The sequence below is a fragment of the Mesocricetus auratus genome, unplaced genomic scaffold (genome assembly GCF_017639785.1).
Source record: "Mesocricetus auratus isolate SY011 unplaced genomic scaffold, BCM_Maur_2.0 Super-Scaffold_100009, whole genome shotgun sequence".
Classification (NCBI taxonomy): Eukaryota; Metazoa; Chordata; class Mammalia; order Rodentia; family Cricetidae; genus Mesocricetus; species Mesocricetus auratus.
This window is the reverse complement of record NW_024429193.1, coordinates 72,750,635-72,771,310: the sequence shown is the minus strand read 5'-3', so window position 1 is coordinate 72,771,310 and position 20,676 is coordinate 72,750,635. Positions and strand designations below refer to the sequence as shown.

Below are 20,676 nucleotides of genomic sequence, written 5' to 3'. Positions count from 1 at the left end.
TTTATGATGTCGTCACTCATTATGAGAGGCAGAGTAGGTACTTTCAGTGGTTCACTGTGGGGACAACAGACCTTGGGCAGAGACCCACTTCCCCATCAGCCTGGGATTAGGCAGCTGTAAGACAATGTTTACTAAAAACATGTTTACTAAATACAATACAATGCCTGGGGCAGCAAGTTCCTGAAAAGGGCTTACCCACGGGAACCGTCCTGTCCTCGACCTTTTCCAAAGACTAACTGCCTCTTCAGACCCACCCACCTCCACCTCTGGTGTCAGGGTATATAATAACCAGCCAGAGTAGGAATAAAAGAGAGCCTTCTTGAGGAGCCTTCTGGTCTCTGTGTCATCAATCCCAGACACCCTCACCACATCCTCAGATACAGGCTGCACAGCAGATGCAGCAATTGGAGGTCCCACTGAGATGTCAAAGCAAGGTAAGTGGACGGGGTCGTCCCTTTTGCCAGCCAGGGATGGATGGGGGAAAATAGAAAAAGGTATGGTGGGAAGTAGACCCTGGAAGTTTAAATTACAGTATCAAGTTAAAAAAAAGTTATTTGAAGAACAGGGGACTACAGTCCAGGCTAAAACCATGGAAGGCTTTTTAAAATGGATTGAACGAGCGAGTCCATGGTTCATTACTGGGGGAGGCTTAAATGTCCCAGATTGGGAGGATGTTTGCTATGATATTCAGAGAGCTGGGTGTTGGTGGCACACTCCTTTAATCCCAACACTCTGGAGGCAGAGGTAGGTAGGATCGGGCCATCCTGGTCAATAGAGCAAGTTCCAGGACAGCCTCCAAAATGATAGAGAGAAATCCTATCTTGGAAAAAAAAGGTAAAATAAAAAATAAAATAAAAAATCTCCAGCCTTTGGCCTGATCCACTGAGGTCAGGAAAGTAAAGGGGAACTGAGATGAGAGATCTAAAAGGTTGGCCAACAAGTAAGGCTATGAGGATGTATTAAAAAGGGGTACCAAGCTAAGGGTACCAGATTAAATCTCTAGGCCTTCACCCGATAAAGTTTGGGAAAGACAGGGGAACCTGAGTGATCGCCCTCAGTTGGAGGGTGGATTGGATTAAATCTCCAGTAAGAAAGAAAAATTGAGAGGTTGCCCTCAGTTGGAGGGTGGATTACATTAAATCTCTAGGCCTTAGCCTGACACCAAGGTCGGGAAAGAGGGGAACCCGAGATATTGCCCTCAGTTGGAGGGTGGATTGTGTAAATCTTAAGGCTTTTTTGCCTAAGGGAACATCCTCAGTTGGAGGATGGATTGAAAATGGGTGAATATCCAGGCGTTGGTGGCACACGCCTTTAATCCCAGCATGCCTTTTATCCCAGTACTGGGGAGGCACAAGCAGGCAGATCTCTTGGGTTCAAGGCCAGCCTGGTCTACAGAGTGAGTTCCGGACAACCTCCAAACAATACAGAGAAACCCTGTCTTGAAAAAAAAATGGGTGAATCAAAAGAAATTGGTAACAGTAAAGAGGTACTGGTATTAAGAAAAGAAAAAGACAAAGGTATATGGAATGGAAAAAGTTTGTTTGCATTTAAGGTCAATTTTGTGAGTCATCTCTAAAAACTTTTGGCCAAAAGCCTGGCCTCACCACCTTGCATCTACAGAGTTAGCCTACCTAAGCCAGTTTGAGTGAGATCTCCTAAATCACTGTTACTGACCCTTGATGTCATCGATTCTACACCCCAAGAAAGAAAGAAAACAGTCGGTTCGAGATTTCCAGTTTCTCAACAGGCCTGCTGCATCAACCTCCCGGACCCGTGAGTTTTCATCCCGAAGCCAACAGAGAACTGGAAAGACTAACTGTCTGCCCTTGACACACCTCGAAACAAGAGAATTCATTTTGCCAGTTTTTCCCTTTGGGGAAAAAAGGACCCATTTAAAACATTTGGACATTGGTATGGACTGTGAGTGGCAAAGCCTCTTTTCAGTATTTGAACAGGACATGGTCACTTGAAATATCAGACTTGGTAGTTCCTGTTTCTGGAATCCCGCCTATGCCAGTGTATATTTCTGGAGAAATGCAACTTGTCCTAATGCGACAAAAAGGAGACTTTGGCTCAAGTTGCATATTCAGCTGAGGCTATTGATGTTAAGTTAACAAACTGCATCACCACAGGAACAAATTGATACTCTATGGATAGTGCAAAAAGCCTCTTGTTCATAGTTTTTATAATGTTACATGTGTAATATCAATAATTGTACCTAGTGTATCTGTGCAAGTGCACTTTCTAAATGCTTTCCTGAGTAGATCTTGGAACGATCGTAAACTTTATCACTGTTTTGACCATCAAATTGAAACTGTAAATCCCATGCAGGTTACCCTTGTAACAGAGGAAGTCGGGTAGGATGTTATGGCCCAGATCTGGTGATGGGTACGGTGATGGAGTTCCTGAAAATGGCTTGCCCACGGGAACCGTCCTGTCCTCGACCTTTTCCAAAGACTAACTGCCTCTTCAGACCCACCCACCTCCACCTCTGGTGTCAGGGTTTATAATAACCAGCCAGAGTAGGAATAAAAGAGAGCCTTCTTGAGGAGCCTTCTGGTCTCTGTGTCATCAATCCCGACACCCTCGCCACATCCTCGGATACAGGCTGCACAGCGGGCACAGCAGTTCACCTATAAATTATAGCTTCTTTTGTTTACAGGCCAATAAACTCATTGACACATCAAGATAATATCAATGGAATCATTACTTTCATCTGTCTTTGATGTCCTATTTAAGATAAACAGACATTTTTTCACATATCCCTAGGAAAAAGTAATACAACAAACAAGCTAACAAGCTTTAGGTAACAATAGTATTCACAGTGATATTCTCTGTGGCATAATTTAGGACGAAACACCCAAGACTGAGGGCACAAAAACATTAATGTGGTATGTAAGTCAATCCCTTCTAAGTAAAAGATATCACTATAAAAATTCAAAGAGGGTACTGAACTCAATCATAAAAACAGGTTCCAGTTTCCAGCAGCTCCACAGTGATTCATAATCATCCATAATTACAGTTCATGTAGATGAGATCCAGTGTTCTGTTCTGGCCTCCATAGGCTCTGCTCACACATGGTACACTCACAAGCATACAGACAACACGTGCATATAAAATAAATCTTTCTAAAAAATTGATGAATACTCACAAATGTCCACAAGTAAATTCAACACATCCAAAGAAGTAAATGGACCTAACCTGAAATTGATCTGTATGCACTGGGGCACAATCAAGTACCATACACACACAATTAGACCCGAAAGGAAAAAAGAGGTCTTTTCAGAAAAAGTCATTTTAAAATAACATAAAAGGAAGAGCTACCTTTTTAAAAAGTTAAGGACCCATATCAAAGAACAGGTCTCCATACTCCAGAAAACAAGCAGAAAGTTATCAAAGACAAAAACAGGAGAAAATAGATTTACCTCCACAAGTACACCATCATCAATACTGGTGAAAGTAAAACTCCAAAAGAAAAACTCAGGGACACACAGATGTCACAACCAATTCACACTCAGAACAGCAAAACTAAAAGCTGGAACAGATTTTCATGTCTCATGAAAACCCACAGGGCTAAGACTATTCCTCTGACACACCTCTGACATGTAACACCACATATATTGCTGCACGACCACATTTATTGCAGTGCTACTCGCAATTCACAGTGGCAGCTGTCTAGATCTCAGATGAGAGATGGGTGGCTGTAAAACAGGGGACATAGACACAACAGACTTTCATGCAGCCACAAAGAAACATTAAATCATGACATTTGCAGGAAAATAGATGGAGAAGGGAATCATGTTAAACGCAACAATCCAAACTCGGAAAGAAAAAGCATACATGTTTTCCTCTCGTGTGTGGAACCTAGATTCTAGAGTTAAAATTCTATGTGTGCATTTATATGCATATATGTATAGGTCAGGAACAAAGGGGATCATGAGAAAGAAGAAACTGCTCAAAGGAGCAAGGACGAGAGGTTAAATAGATACAGGCGATATAAAAGCAGATGAGGGAAAGCCATGATATTGGGGGTGCCAGGCAGAGGGAGGTGGAGGGATATGGCTTAGGGACAAATAAGAATGGAGTATATTGACACACATGTTGAAAGAGGGTCTGCCTATCATAAATTAACTCTCAGGTTTGTACTCCAGCACCATACAAACCCAGTATGAAGACACACACCTATAATCTTAGAGCTGGAGGGGCAGAGTTAAGAGGATCAGAGTTCAAGGTCATACTTTGCTACAAAGTGATTCTAAGGCCAGTCCAACTTGCCAGAAAACTTAGATCAAAATGAAATAATACATTTTAAAAATGTCATAATGAATCCCATTACTTTGCATAACAACCTTTAAAAATCAATTAAAATATATAAAAATGAATTTTTAAATCAAAAATTATAAGGAAATTAATTCAACTACAATCTGTAATTTATTATATATCCTATAAATAATTTAAAGAAGAGTTTAAAAACAAGAGTTAATGACAAAAGAATGTCTAATATTCTGAAGCAAAGCCAGCATAGGAAATACAGATGAAAACACCTTCAAAAACAAAACAAAAAGGGGGGGAGAGAATTCATTGCCAGCAAACATACAAGACATTAATTAGTTAACTGTCTCTCTGTCTGTCCATCTGATTAAAAAATCTTTTATTATAAGAAATTTTTTTCTAAAAGAGATCCTTCCTAGATGTAAAACACGAAAAAGCAGTTATTAAGTACACTGCTGTCACTTTTCTTGAATGACAATTTTCTTTGTTTTTGTTTTTACACTACCACTGAAGTTTTCCCTCTCACCAAACTTGCCAGTTCCACCCCCCCCACTGATGGGGAAGTCCTGTGTACATGTCAATAAAGCACTGTTGGCCAGGCATGCAAGACATTTTTAGTATACTTCTCTGACCATACTTATGAGAGAGAAACCTGAAATGATACAAAAGAATATACAGGAGTATAACAGAATGAAATTAAATATTTTTCTTAGATTAAACAAATCTGAAAAACAACAGGCAATGTATGGAAAAAGTCATAGCAACACAGCTTGAACTTGCAACCATGTTAGGTGAGTGGCATCATACCACACATGGACAGGAAGAGTTGCTTTATGATGCTTATGCTGTCTGGTACTGTAGGTGATTCCTGGTTGTTCAGGGAAGACTGTCATGAATTTCAGAACATAAAGAATGAAACAGTAAAGAAAACAAAATAAACAATTCTCAGTTAAAAATAAAACCAAACCAAAAAAAAAAGGTAACAAGGAACAGAGAACAGATTGAGAGTTGGCAAGGTGGCGCAGAGGGCAACAGCGTGCACACTGCCTTTACAGATGACCCGGGTTCAGTTTCCAGCATCCGTGCAAACAGCTCCAAACAGCCTGTACCGTAGCTTCAGCAACGGTTAGGGGTGTCAGTCTCAGAGCATGGGATGGGGACCCCAAGCTCTGGGGATGGAAGAAGTAGGTCACTTTGCTTGTGTCCTGTTCGAGTTTCCATTGCTTGAAATCATTGTTCAGGAATTAAAGTATACATAGCTTCATAGTAGAGCACTTGCCTAGCAGGTACAAGACCCTAGGCTTTGATCGCCAGAACCACAAGAAGCAGACAAATGAACAAATTGTTTGGCCATAATTTATTACATAGTAAAACATATTTCAAGTATTTGGTTTTTATTAAGTTTAAATAAACAGAAAGAAACGCTGTAGAAATTTAAAGTACTGAAAAATCTACTTCAGATAAGGCTATAGGAATGCGTGGGTCGCCTTAGGCACACTGAAGAGGTCAGCGGAATGGTATGGTTGCTTGCACCCCTATCTTCTCCTAACTAGGTCCTTGTATTGTATGAGTGAATAAATGGGATGCAAATCACACTGACAGAGTCTGACTGCTTTGGTGAAGACTAAGTGTGAAAAGATAATGAGGCAGGCTTGATTTATGTGAGGATATAGGAGTGACTCAGGAGCTCTACCTCAGAACAGCTGTTGTGAAGAAAGGCTTCGGGGTCAGGCAGACTGACTCTTTCCCAGTCACTCTAATTTCTCACTGCCAGACACGTTTCTTCCTCTTGCTAAGACGGTGTCTCCCTGTGTGCACCTGGGACAATATAATTACACAAATACGTTATACGAATGTAAAGAATCAAAGGAAGTGAAGCCAGTAAGGCTGCCCTGATTTTCAAGGAAGCTGTCATTTTAGAACATTCATGGGACCACTTTAGTTAGTTATCTAGCAAGACACAAAAGTAATATGAGTGAGTTTTAAGGAAAATGAGAGGCGGTACAAAACCTATGAGGTATGAGTGACATTTCATTGAAAATAGACAATAGGTAATCCAGTCCAGAGGTATGAAGTGAACAAAGGAAATTTTTCTTGCTGTAGCCAGTTTTTCTCCACGTAGTACTAATAGATACAGTGGTTTGAATGGGACTCGATACCTGTGACTGGGTAATTGATAAAGGACACAGGTTTGCTTTGACTCTCAGCCCTGCAAATCCAAACGTGGCACCAGTATTAGCTGAGATTCTGTGAAGGCATCACAGCAAAACAGTAGAAGGGACGGTGGTAAGTGCAGAGGGGACAGTAAAGCAGAAAAGGAAGCCAGAAATTGAGCCCTGGAAGACAAAACCACTCCTCACAGCCTGGCTCTCCCAGTAGCCAGACCACAGTCTGCTTTCCCAGGAGTCAGCACAGTCCCTGTAGAATAGGAGCTTCACAGGGAAAGACCTGACTCCTCAGTGACACAGCTACCCTTCAGAGGCGGCATAGCCTCCCACCATATCATAGACCAAGTTCAAACGTGATTTTTTGGGAGGAGACAGGCCATATTCATCCATGGCAATGAGACCATAGCAAGTTTCTGACAGCATTTGAATCTCAAAGTAAACCCTTGAGGTAGTTAGAAGACACTGGGAGTTTCTGATCAGGAAAATGAATTCTGCTGTTCAGAAGAATGTGCTCTCTATAAAAGTCACTGGTCCTCATGGAACGCTCTAGTACAGACACTACTCTAAGGCTGAATTAAGATTTATTATTAAGAAAATCACATGCTAGAATTTTACATTGTTCTACTTTGTGCTTTTCAATCACAAGGTAATAAAAAGTGATGTGTCAGTATGTCATTTAGTAAATATTTAGTAAATGAGGACGAGAGAGAGAGAGAGAGAGAGAGAGAGAGAGAGAGAGAGAGAGAGAGAGAGTTTGGTGAGAAGTGTCAAAGCTTCGTTAGGAGTTTTATTCAGGGACTGTGTGGAGATGGATCTTAGATGTCATCAAGGTGACAATTGAGAATAGCCATCACATTCTGTGTGGAGTTTAGAAGTCAGTGCAGGGGGGTGATGCAAAGGTCCTGATGGTCCTACAACCCACACATCTCATGAGGCAGCAGCTGTGCTGCCTGCCCCGCCACAGGGTGGCCACCAAACTCTAAGCAGCAGCTTTCATGAGGTCAGGTTGGGAGGAAAGTATGGCACGTTACTGATATTCAGGACATGGTTCGTGCTCATGTGAGCCTCAACTGGCCTTGGAGTTGTAATGTGATAATGCAATTGCCCTGCATAGACATCCAAATAAGCTTTGATATGGTTACAGAAGATGAAAATCACAGAAAGATGGGCAGGTGGTTGTCTTATTATACCACACTGAATAAGGATGACAATATAGACTTATATACCTGTAAGTATCGTCGTTTATGAAATAAAAGCGAGGAAGTCACAGCGGACTCCTTTCCAGATGAGGATGTTTTTGATAGAGAGTAACTTTTGAATAACCAATAGGAGGTCAGAATAACAGGATTTGAATCTAATACAGGAAGTAACCAGAGATCTAGGCTCTGGTAACTGCAAACATTCCAAGCATGGCTAAGGAACAAGGCACATCACTTTTCATTCCCAATATGAGAAGTGACAGACACAGAATTGCTCCTCTATCTTCCTGCTATACAACATTCTATTGGAGGGTAAATACGACATACGATATTGTTGATTATTCTGTGAACTTACTTTTCAAGAATATGGCATGCATTGGATGCTATGCTGATCATGAGAAATGCATTCATAAGCTGTAGTTCCTGTAAAGGAGTTGTGATGGCTATTCTCAATTGTCACCTTGATGACATCTAAAATGAACTATAATCCAGCAGTGGAGGGCACAGCTGTGAGATATTTTACTTGGGTGAATATGGCTCTAGTCTGGACCTTAAGGTAGAAAGACATACATCTTTATTTCATATTTCAAAACAACAAGACACAGCTTTAATATGGGCCACACCTTCTGCTAGAAGCCTATATAAGGGCATGGAAGAAGGTGGCTTTGGGTTTTTTGCTCTATAGCTTGCCTTACTAGCATAGCCACTCTTTCCTGAGCATTGAGGCCTACTTCTTTAGGATTCTAGCATGTACTGAAGACCAGCCTTATGGACTGAGAAACTACAGGATTATTATTACTGGACTTTTTCTTTCAGCTAGGCATTGATAGATTCAGTGGATTGTAAGTTATTATGACAGAGAGAGAGAGAGAGAGGATTCAATAAGTTCTGTTATTCTATATTGAGTTGATTCTCAATATTCCTAATGTTGTAACCATTTTCATGTTGTAGTAACCTCCCAATCATAAATTTATTTTCATTGCTACTTCATAACTTTAATTTTCCTGCAGTTATGAAACATAATGTAAATATTTTAGTTTAGAGGTAGAGGCTACCCTAAAGGAGTCATGACCCACATGTTGAGAACCCCTGACCTATAGAACCCCAACTAATACAGAAGGCATTTCCATTCTGGTTGAATTAAGATGTTGAGAAGTCCTGTATACAAAAGTGAAAAAAAATAAAAATGAGAGCAAAAGAAATGCTATATCAAGTACTATGGTAATGTCAGTAGTTCAGTGAATAAATCACGACAAAAGTTAGAGAAGTGAGTTGCAGACATGAGCAGAAACTTCTAGAAAGGGGCCTATGTGGTGTATAAACAGATATTAAGGAGGGCATGGAGACTATTAAAATTTCAAAGGGAAAGTAATTTTGGATTCCAGGGATTTAGGAGTTAGATCATTCAAAAAGCTTTAAGCTGTGAGTAACAGGAAATAAAAGTGACTAAATGGAGCTTAAACAATAAGTGATTTGTTATATTGTGTGACAAGCAATGAGAAGTTAGATGTGCCCAGGGTTAGTTAACCCAACTGCTCAATCCAATTGTGATTCAGACAAATACTTTTATCTCCCCTCCATTTTTTCTCTCTCTTCAAGATATTTAGTATCCAGTAAAGTGATCATTATTTACTCTTTGGGGCAGAAGTCACCTTGGCTAAATATATGTCTCCAGAAGATCAATGTCAAGACAAAAAGGACACTGGTGATAAAATGTGAGGCAGCCTAGAGTAGTAAAGGGTGGATCTACCATTGATGCCTGAAGTATGAGGCAAGGTAAGAAAAAATACTCCCTTGTTGAATGGCTGTAGAATTGAGAAGACATTGGTAGTGTACTGTTTAAAATCTTGACAGCAGTCAGGTCATATAAGCATTTTGAATCTACAGTGATAATAGAAAGCAGTTGGTGGATTTCAACAGCAGGTGGAGTGATTATGAGGTGATTATGGCAAATTAAGGTAGCACTGGAGTGGGCAAAGTTGGAAACCTAGGTGCAGTTCAGAAGGAGTTACAGGGCTTCTGATCAAGGTGGGAACTGGAGCAGTTATGGATAGGACCGCAGTAGGTGGCCTTTTGAATGGAATCAGGGTAGAGATGGTGAGACTTCATGATAACTCCTTCACAAAGTCTATAGGCTGGAAGACAGTATGTCAAGGCAGTAAAGACAACCAAGACAAAATGGCTTGTGATGAAAGATGGGTTTGGGGATTTGTTAAAGACAAGAAGAAAAGGAACAGTCAGAAGGTGGACATTTTCTAGGACCAGGACTGAGCAGCACACCAATTTGTCACTGATGCCTATCACAGATCATTATGCACGGCTGTGTTGATTAATGGCTCTATATAGTCTGACATACTGCTTATTTGAAACTGAACTGTCATTAATTATAGGCCACTAGAAAATGCTTAATTTTGAAGGAATGGTTTTTCACTATTCATGATAGTTTAATCCTTTATATGATTCTGCAAATTTATGGATCTTGTTGAAGTAAAATCAGTCGTGCTGTTGATATGATAACTGATAAAATGCTTTGTGACACAGTGGCACCCTGAGTTTGTGTTAGTCACATGAGAAAACCACAAATCTGAACAAGAACAACACATATGGGTGCCGAGTTCATTGTTCAGCCTATACAACATGGAGCCACAGACGGCTTGAAAAACTCCATGGACCCAGGAGGCCCAAAGTCCTCCATGAAACACTTCTTTGTCTGATGGATCTATTACATCATACAAAGAAAAACATGAAATATTAGGAAACCACAGAATTATCTTGTCTAAACACTGAAATGCTGTATACATTTCCATATTCTGTCAAACTAAGACATTTAATAGATGATATTTTGGTCTTCCATGGATGAATGTTCTATCCATGTGTGGGTCTCTGTGAGAGCTAGGTAGTGGCTATTGTCACACCATTGAGAATACTGTTATGGATCTCCATAATCAATGATCCTCCTGGAGACCCAGAGCCCTTTCTCTCAAGGTTACATCTCTCTTGCAGTAATTGCCTCTGTATTCTTGAAGTTATTTATTCCTGTGGTTGTTGCTGCTATGATTTGGATGTGGTTTTCACCCAAAGGTTCTTATACTGAAATGTGGGGTCAATTGATAAGAACTTCTAGCCTCTCAAATTATGACCTAAATAAGCCTCTTTTCTATATACTACCAAGTTTCAGTTATGTTATTTTTGCTATGGTTATTGAAGTAATAAACCAATTTTCAATGCTTTATACTGGAAAAAGATGTTTGATTTCCATGAACTTTAATTTTTTTCTGAATGTTAAAATTAAAGTAATCCTTAAACAATTTAGGGCAGTCTAACATTCTTGTCACTAACATTCTTATCATAAAAGCCTAATTCTACAACCTGACATTGACACTTATTTAGTACATAAAACATTCATTATCTACTTTAATAATTAATGCAAGCTTCCCACAGTGTGTTCACAGATATAAAGGGTTATAATGCAGCAGAACTAAGAGCAAAAATGTTTTCAAATTGTTACACATTTAATACCCTTTCCTAATGTTAAAACTAAGTGCTTTGAATTAAATTGTCAATTAAATCCATCTCAAAATCTTACTTATTTGAAAAGCAACGCCTCAGTTATTTTTCCTTGACATGTGAAAGTGGAGCATACAGGACAAACTGTAATGCTATGGGTTTTTATAGACAAGGTTTTTCTAATAGTCACAATTGAATTAGTTGCATTTATAATGCTCCATGCACTTTCCAAATGGAGTGAATTGCTTTTAATTTATGCTTTTAATATTATCCATGGACTCCCTATTGACTAGAGTACATGGAGTGTAATTTAGGTAATAATACTTTTACATTTTCACAAATCTCCATATAGAAAACTAAGTGAAGACAGATCACAGTCTATCACTTACACCTGTAGAGCATAAGAATCATCTAGATAAAGGTACATTGAATTTTTCCAAGAAATTTTGGCACATGGAGAGAAGTATTAATCTAGTAATGTCCTAACAAGAGGGAGTAAATAGTGATCACAAGACACCGAAACCGGAGCCAGTGTAGCTGAACCAACCACTTTTGGTTCTATGGTTTCTTACCCTGCTTATGGAGGTCAAGATGCAAAGACCCACAGAAAGTTTCCAAATACTCTTTGTCAGCAGAGTTCATTTGCCCTGAATTTCTGAAGCTGTGGCAGGTTATAAAGAGAAGAAACTAGGAATCTGGGCCTGGAGAGATAGCTCAGTAGTTAGGAGCACTTCCATGGGGTTAGGGTTAGGGTTAGCTACCCACAAGGCAGCTAACACTGTCCACCAACTCCAGTTCTGGGGGATGACACCCTCTCTATTATCTGTAGATACTGCATGCTTAGATATAGACATACATGCAGAAAAGATATCCACACATATAAAATACAAATAGGTAAATCCTTCTATGAAAGCTTAAAAAACAGAAACAATGAAGTTGGAAGAAAATAGGTTGACAAATACAACACGGTCCTACATGATGATTTCAACCATGGCCATGGAGTCTTCATGAGCTGGAGCCTCAGCTTGACGCCTAATTACACCGCATGCTGGGCTGCTATTTCATGGCTTAAGTAGGCACCTACATATCTGGTTAGTTTCAAGGAGCTAAAAGGTCCCTAATAACAATTACAAAAATTTACAATTCTCGTGGCAACATTGATACCCAAAATTATACCATCCCATCATGTTAATACTTACTCTACCAAAGTGGAAAAACCACGATGAGGGGTGCCACATCAGTACGGCCATTTATTGCCCATCAACACTACACCAGCTTTACCTTTTCTTGTGCGGCAATCACTGGAAAGCAAAAGCAAATCCTCCGAGGGAAGTGGGTATTAGAAATCAATGTTTCCCAGTGTTTCATGGTTTACTGGGAGGAAATATCCCAGTGCCAGTAGGCAAAGCAGGATTGCAGCCAAGTAAAGATGTCCAACACAGAGATAAAAATTCAGAGATGTTGAGAGTGGACGAAAGATGAAAGTGGGGATAGCTCAGGTGTATGAACACTTTAAATTATGTCCTTTCCCTGAATATATAAACTCACTACATTCATCCATTAGTATTAGGAAGTATAATAAAATGAAGTTTTACATGACAGAAACAAGCACTGTTAATACCTTGAGCCATTTCTCTTCTAGAGCTAGGAGTCTAACAGTGAAACAGCTTTCATTTTGTGTGTGTGTATGTGTGTGTGTGTGTATGTGTGTGCGTGTATGTTAGATGACTATGTACATGTGTGTCTGTGGGTCCACATGTGCATGTCCATATATGGGCATAGAAGCAGGTGGTAGATGATAATGGGTACCTTCTGCTATAGATCTTCACCAATTTTTGTTACTGTTACTATTGCTGTTGTTGCAGAGTCTATCACTGACTCTGAACAGACTGTTTTGACTATAATAGTTGGCCACCATGCCCCTGGGACCCTCCCTTCCCTATGCTTACAGCAAGTGGTTGTACACACAGGGTGCCATGCTGTGAATTCGAGGTCAGATCTTCCTACTTGCACAGAAGCATTCCTTTTTAAGCCAACTCCCCCAGCCTGCATTGCATGTTAATTAAAAATAAAATATTTGGGCAATAACACATCATGAAGCAAAAACCATGAAACCTTTCCCATTAAAGTCATTTTCTGACGTGGTAAACCATCACTTAAGTTCCAAGCCACACAAAATGTGAGGGTAAGGGATTGAGCTTAGCTGACCAAACACATTTCAACTATAAAGAGGAAAACATGAACTAACTCATATATCTCTAAAGATCTGTGTGGTGATTTGCCATGGAATGAGTCAGTGAAAAGAAAGAAAAATAAAAGGCTTGAAAAGTCACTCTTGAAACCAGAACTCACAGGGCAACATTTGTGGACTTCAAAATGTGGGCCTTAGTGAAACAGTCCACACCATCTGGTAGAGATAAAGGCAGCATATCTCAGATAATGAACAAAGGGCACCTGCACTTAACACCCTAAGAAGCACATGAATCTCACAGTGAGAGAACAGAGAAGCACAAAACCTAGTGCAAAGAGGTGGCACAGTCTAGAATTATTGAGTGAGAGCTATTAAGTAAAGTTATTTGGCATATACATAAAGATATAGGAGACAATCTATAAAGACACAAGCAAAGTTTGGGGAACTAAAAACTACCTAGCAGACAGACCAGCATTGATACATGGAGCAGGCCTTAACTATGGGGCGAGGAGTGGTTGGTTACTCCCACAACATCTGTGGCATGACTGTACCAGTTGCACACAGGTGGTTAGTATAGCTCACAGGGTTTGTAGCTGGGTGAGACTGATGGTTGCTTTTCTGTTCAGTAGTGTGTATACCAACTTACAGTACTATGAACACTAGCCAGGAGGATAGAAGCTTCCAGTGAGGACCACAAGCATTGCTTCTTCAGCAAAAGTACTTTCCAAGCAAGTTGTAGAGGGTAACGGATAGCATTGGTACCAACTTTCAGTGTTTGAGAGGTCTATGGGACTGTTATTGGCCAACAACTCAAAAGGACATAACCCATTTAAACTCATTTTACACATGTTTGTATTGTAGGAAGCTTCTACAGAAGTAAATTTCCATATGGCTGTTCAAAAGGCCTTTAGTGTTAGTTGTCCCTCCCTGTTCCTGCCTCTACCTTGTCCCCCACCCATTTAATCCTCCTGTTCTAATTTCTCTAAATTATTTTTATTACCTAACAAGTGTAAAAACAGTAGTTGCAATTTAAATTGAAAAGTTTATTTTCACAATGTTTTGATAGAGCTGAAGAAAGAATTGTAATTTTGAAGATAAAATACCAAAGCCCACGAGGCCAGCTCTCAGGTCTGCACCGAGCGTTGCAGAAAGAATGCCTTCAGAGCAGCAGGACTTAGAAAAAATTCTTCTCTGTCTGAGGACTGGACTTTTGTGTCTGAGGGTAGATAGAGAAACACATGCTTTCTGATGATAACTTTCTCTTTTATTCCATCTTGAATAATCTCTCTTCCTTGAAAATCTCTCCACACAGTTACCTTTCTTCGCATACAGTTACATATCCCTCTTTACATACATATATATCCTCTCCTATGTTACTCTGAGTAATGAAAAATGTCCTAGTATGATTTCTGTTCATCAGAATTATATACATTAAGCAGGGATCATCTTCCTGACCCTTCACAGCTATATGTGTGCTCAGTAGATGAAATACACACACACACACACACACACACACACACACACACGAGATAAACACATGAACAGTGGGAAAATACCAATAGCTGATATTAGGGAAGGAATATATGCATATGAGAATGATTACAGACAGAAACAATCAGTCATTTACAGTCAGTAATCTCATTGTCTTTGCTAAGTGTGGCTCCCCATTAGAGAGTTATTCAACCTATAGGTCAACCTGTTAAATACTAGTTGTCACCTGTTGTATACTTCCACAGTCTCTGTCAATATAACAGAAGAAATCATGAAAATATAGCATAATGGAAAGGGTTAAAATTTGTAAGTATTTGGGAAAGAGAGAAAAGACTCAACAGCAGGACTGGGTGAGTTCACAGTATTTTGAAATGTATATTATTTCTGAGGAAGAGGTTGGAGGTAATGAATAAACTGAAACTTCAGTAGCTTAACCAGGAATGGGATTGTAGGATAAACACTTGAAAGGGTGAACCCCAGAAAACAAGGATACAAGAAAAAAAATTTAGTTATCAGAAAGAAGGTCATAGTCAATGATGTAAAAAAGCAATTGAAAAGTAAATTCTACACTTTTGAAACCCATATGACACTGTCATTATGTAAGTCAGTCACTCATTTGTGAAACTAAGTAACAATAAGTTCAAAAAGTATTGTAACCATAAAAATATAGTATTTCACAGAAATCAACACATCTGGACCATCCCTTGAATTGGTATGATAGTACAAATAAAACAACACAGATTGCAAATTCATTTTTGGAATTATAACGTCCTTATATGGTGACTATGGGGGTTGGTCTTGATGTAACTTGCCATTAATTATAATTATCTGAGTAGGAAGCCTCAATCATGCAATTGTCTTAATTCCCTTAGTGCCTGTGCGAAGACCTGTCTTTCCGGGAGCAGCTCAGATAAACAGAAGCATGGCAGAAGTAAGATTATTTGTTTCTGCTCACTTAGCCTTCTCTCTCAACACTTGGTTAATTTATCCTGTTGCTGTTACTGCTGCTGATTCCTTCACTACCATCAGGACCAGTTGTTTCCAGATTTCCATTCTTGACTGAAGACCGGCTGTTCTCTAAGCACCCTACAGATTTACGGTGCCAGACTGGGTCTGCTAAGGTACCTACACCCATACACTGGGCAACTACCAGGTTGTTGGCCTCCCCAGCGTGAGTCACTGACAATGGAACATCCCCAACTGCCAAGTCACCTAGCCTAAAGGACCAAACAACTACTGTGTTCTGTGTTCTCAGGCTCTCAGTTGTGATTCCTTTCTGCTATTGTTACTAATCTAAGTAAGCTGATTTCATAAACACACACACACACACACACACACACGGGGTCTGAACCTCTAAAGAACCCTGGTTAATACAATGGTGTACACCTGTAGTAGCAACACTGAGGAAGCCAGGATAGAGGATAAGTTCAAGTCAGACAGGGTAATACAATGACATCCTGCCTCAAATAAAACAAAAACGAAACAAATCTCAGGTTTCCTTGATTCTTTCAATAAAGTATTATCTATTCTATCACAGTCTAAGACAGTGATATTCAAGTTTTTATCATTCAAAGTTCAAAGGGTTAAACCCTGAGCTATTTAGTCAAGTAACAAAATTCTTAACTCATAAACAAGGAAAACTTATGAATGCCATGAATGACTTCATTGCCATAAAGCGTTCTAAGAAATAAAGGATCACAAAGACAATTTACCATAAAATTGAAGATTACAATAGCACAAGGATTTTCAGTTTGAAGGGACCTTTCTTGGCCCAGTTGTACTTGAACCAAGGACCAGACACTCACAGTCATCAGAAATTGACCTTGGATGGTGACTCTGGTTCTTATTGTCTCATGCCAATGAAGGCTAAACACACATACACCCATGGCACTTCAAAGAAGAAGACTTCTTTTTAAATAGAATTGCAGAAATATGAGAAATTAAGGCAAAGTAAGAGACACTCCCAAGAGATAGAGGAGTTTCCAAGAAAGGAAAAAGCACTGAACTACCCAGTCTTAGTTTTTACAGGGCCATGGTAAAGTTTAGACAAAGGCAATATTTCTTAAATCAGTGAGCTATCATAAGCTCAGTCAATGGAGGAGGGCCTCCATGTTCTATATGTGTCCCTTGGCTCAGTGCAGGAGGTGGCATGCACTGTTTGTGTCCTGACCACACAGTTAGGTGTGGTAGAAACTCCCTCCTCTCCATCTCTGGCTTACACTATGTTGCTGATGGTCGTTTCCAGCCCTGACTAGCATTGCCATCCCTGACCTTGACAGCTGTCTTCTTGGTATCTAATTAGACTGCATTTACTTTCTTCTGACATTATATGCTCATCCTGTAGCATTTCGGCAGTAGAAAGTTGATTCTTTTGAGGCTACTGACATATAGTTGCAGTCTTTCTTGGTTACCTATTACTTTGCTCATCAAAGGGCAGGAGTGCAGGTGTCCTAGGTGGAAGCTTCTTGTTAGAAGCCTTCCTTACTTAACATTTATTCCTTCATTAGAAGCAAGGATAGATGAATAGGAACAGATTGTCATGCCTTGCCTTACATATATTCCTCAAGGGCTTCATGAGAGAAACGTATAGTAAAGCAGCTGGACTGCTTGCTGTCATTGGATGTCCCTTTTCTTATCTATTTACTGTGATAATCTCATACCTATTCAACCTCCTTAATGCTCCAGACTTTGCTTAAGCCCTAATTCTAGCATCTCTTCTCCTTACACTATATGTGAGCAGCTTGCCATGTTCTCCATGGCCTCTTTTTCCTTACTATCTATAGAGAGCTATCTCCTGAGTCAAAAACATTTCAGGGAATCGTTATCTCTTTAACTTGCATCATTTACTTAAAACAGGTTAAACTACATAACATGTTGAATATGAAGTTTTAGTACCCAAAGTGTTAAGTTGCTAAAAGTCTAAGCCTGTCTGTCCCAAAGGCACTGCCCCAGTAGACTCCACTACCTTCTGGATAACAGTGTTTAAGACAGTGAAATTTCATTCACTATGAAAAGCATTCAATTGTTCTCCAAGTGAATTTTAGTATCTCATTAGAAATATGAATTCTCATTTAATAGTGTTTAAATGAGCATCCATGACTGAGAAAAAGTAATACAACATAATCAAAAGAACCTTTCCTCGTGGGGTTCTTTTTTTTGACACATTAAAATAATGCTAGGAAATTTGTGCTTCAGTTAATGCTGATACATTGTTTTTGCAATTTTTCTGGTGTTTGTTTGAGACAAGGCATTATGTATCCCAGGCTGAGTTTGAATCCTGGTTCTCCTGCCTTTACCTCCCATGCATGAGGTCATAGCATGCACCACATCTGTTTTAAAGATATTATTTTGATATTTTACTTTTACACTTTTAAATCTTTGGTTATTATACTAAGAAAAATATATACAGTTACTACAAGTTTTCTTATGTTGTATATATTGCTTATGCATAATATACAAACACCAAGCAATCAAATACTGTATTAGATGGTATACGGACTTAATGAAAATAAAAGACAAAGTAGTTAGTCCTCACATGGCCATCTTTATACATTCAAAAACATTTTGAAAAGCATCAAGTTATCTACTTTAATAAAATCTGAGAAATAAGAATAATTTAGCATCTTGAAAACAAAACACTTTCAAATATTTGGCTTTAATATGTAACATTATAATTGCTTTGTTAATCTCTTCCTTATTTTTCAGGAAAGAAATATTTCACACAAAAAGATGACAGGTCATTTCACCAAACAACAATGGGGAAGTAAATAGCAGCCCCTGTGGAAGAAAGATGGGAGACAGGAAAATAAGCAGGCAATCACGCCCAGCCAGAGGGAAGCAAAGCTTCAGCACCAAAAACCACTAATCTCCCAAACTCCACATAAAAGACTCTTTGCTACTGGAAGAAAAAAGTGACAAATAAAATGAACTTTTTTTTTCAGACCTTAAAATTGCCAAATGATATTGGAAAATACCAAAATCAAGAAATATTGATACAATCAAGCCAACTTAATTTTGCTCAAAATTTGTTTCTAAAACAGTTAGTAGGTGAGTTAAATAATGCAAAAATATCTACAGTGCCATAAGGGTTTACGATACTTAAATATAATGATTATTTTGACAGAAGTTAGGAAAAGATTTAGCACATTAACCAGTGCCACTGTTAGTTATGAAAATATCTCTCCGTCCTTATAATTCTTTACTTTAATTGACTCAGGAAAATTTAGAAATTAAAAGTGGTTTTGACAAGCCAATATTCTTGAAAGTCACCTATAAACTACTATATTACACACAAAATTTATGCCAAAACAATCTAACAAATTTTAGAATCTTGTAACATTTGTTACATAATGTAGTCTATAAACGGTATCTTTATAATTTTTTTCTGGTTTAATATCTAACAAAAGATTATCAGGAATTTGAATGTATATATTAATTCATAATACTTGTACATTATATTAGCAAATGTCATATGCTATTTGAGCTCTAGAAATGAGGTTCACTTTACAAATTTCAGATCCAACTTTATTTGCCTCAAAGGGTCCTTCAGGGCCTCTTTTCTGGGAATGCATTGAACCCTCTCACACTGTGACAGAAAAGAACAGCAGAATAGCCTGAGAATCAAATTCTGGGTTCTCAATGGCAGCAGATGTGCCTTCCCACAGAGCTCACTAATATTTTCCCCTGGACTCATAGTGCCCAGAGTGGAAGCATGAAGCTGGAAATTCATCTTTGGGAAGCTCTTCTATGGGAAGAAAGCTCATCTGGAAGCTCAAGATGGCTGCTTCAGTTTCTGACAGATGCTTTCAGCACCCAATGTGACGATATTTTGCTGTCTACTTGCACATCTATAGGTCATCTATCTCTTGGCATCTGTTCTTTTACTTTGGCTTGGTATATTCTTAATAGAGTCAACTCATTCAAAACCAGAAGACCATACAAAACAATACTGTTGATAAACATTACCCAAACATTGCTATACCACATGAGAGAATCCTCCTGACCACAGGCAAACATAGGCTATCAACACTGTCTAAATGTCAACATTAATGTTACTAACAAGCTGATTTAAAACTCACTTGCTTCTATTTGACATCTTTTATTATTGTATCTCTAAATAAATTATCCTTGGCAAATCTCGTAGCAGGGCATGCGCTTAGAGAAATTCAGGTTTCCTGCTTCTGTTTCCCATGTGTCATTAGTACTACCAGCACCAGACGTAATAACGAAACAGACAGCCTTCCATCTCAATTGCAACTGCTGCACATTTTTTTTCAAGAGGTCATGTTAAGAAGAGTACCATGAGGGTTGCCACCAGTAAATTCCACTCTCCCCTAAAGCAGACAGGTCACAGTATTGGAATACTACTCCAGAGTATTGCAACACTGCACACCTAAAGACTGACAAGCTTCCAAAGTGAGGAAGGCCAAAGTGGATACCAGGGTTCCAAGAGAAAATTGACTCTGAACATTGTTCCTCTTAAATCAAAACACACAATCTTTTGGGAATATATATGATATCCTTAGCTGGAGCTATACATCATATAATAAAAAATATGTGCAAAAAGCCCCATGTTCATCAACCAGTGCTTCATAAACTAGATAAAGTGCCTGCCTATAACCTAGCTCTTGGGAGGACTGGACATTCCAAGTCTTCTTAGAGGTCAGTCTGGGTTACATGAGACTCTGTCTCACAAACCCAATAACAACAAGAAACAAAACTAAGCCGTAAGACAACTTACTTATTCAGAAGTCTCAGTGGGTATAAAACACAAAGTCCTGTGTGTATGTGTGTGCTTTCAAATAGCTCAGTCTGTTTTTTTATAACTATCTTTTAAACGAATCTTGTC

The 20,676-nt window shown here is 39.0% G+C and overlaps 1 long non-coding RNA gene across 4 annotated transcripts in view; it reads left to right on the top strand.

The window, feature by feature from the left end:
• Nucleotides 1–393: 393 nt before the first annotated feature.
• LOC121142232 overlaps nucleotides 394–20,676 on the top strand; it is a 36,521-nt gene continuing 16,238 nt past the window's right edge. The window contains exons 1-3 of one of the 4 annotated variants that reach the window (XR_005879214.1): nucleotides 9,254–9,415; nucleotides 15,701–15,759; nucleotides 18,534–18,865. This is a non-coding gene — a long non-coding RNA (uncharacterized LOC121142232). Of the gene's footprint in view, nucleotides 435–9,253; nucleotides 9,416–15,700; nucleotides 15,950–18,533; nucleotides 18,866–20,676 lie in introns of those variants that run through there. The other 3 variants (XR_005879213.1, XR_005879212.1, XR_005879211.1) reach the window with 3 other exon arrangements.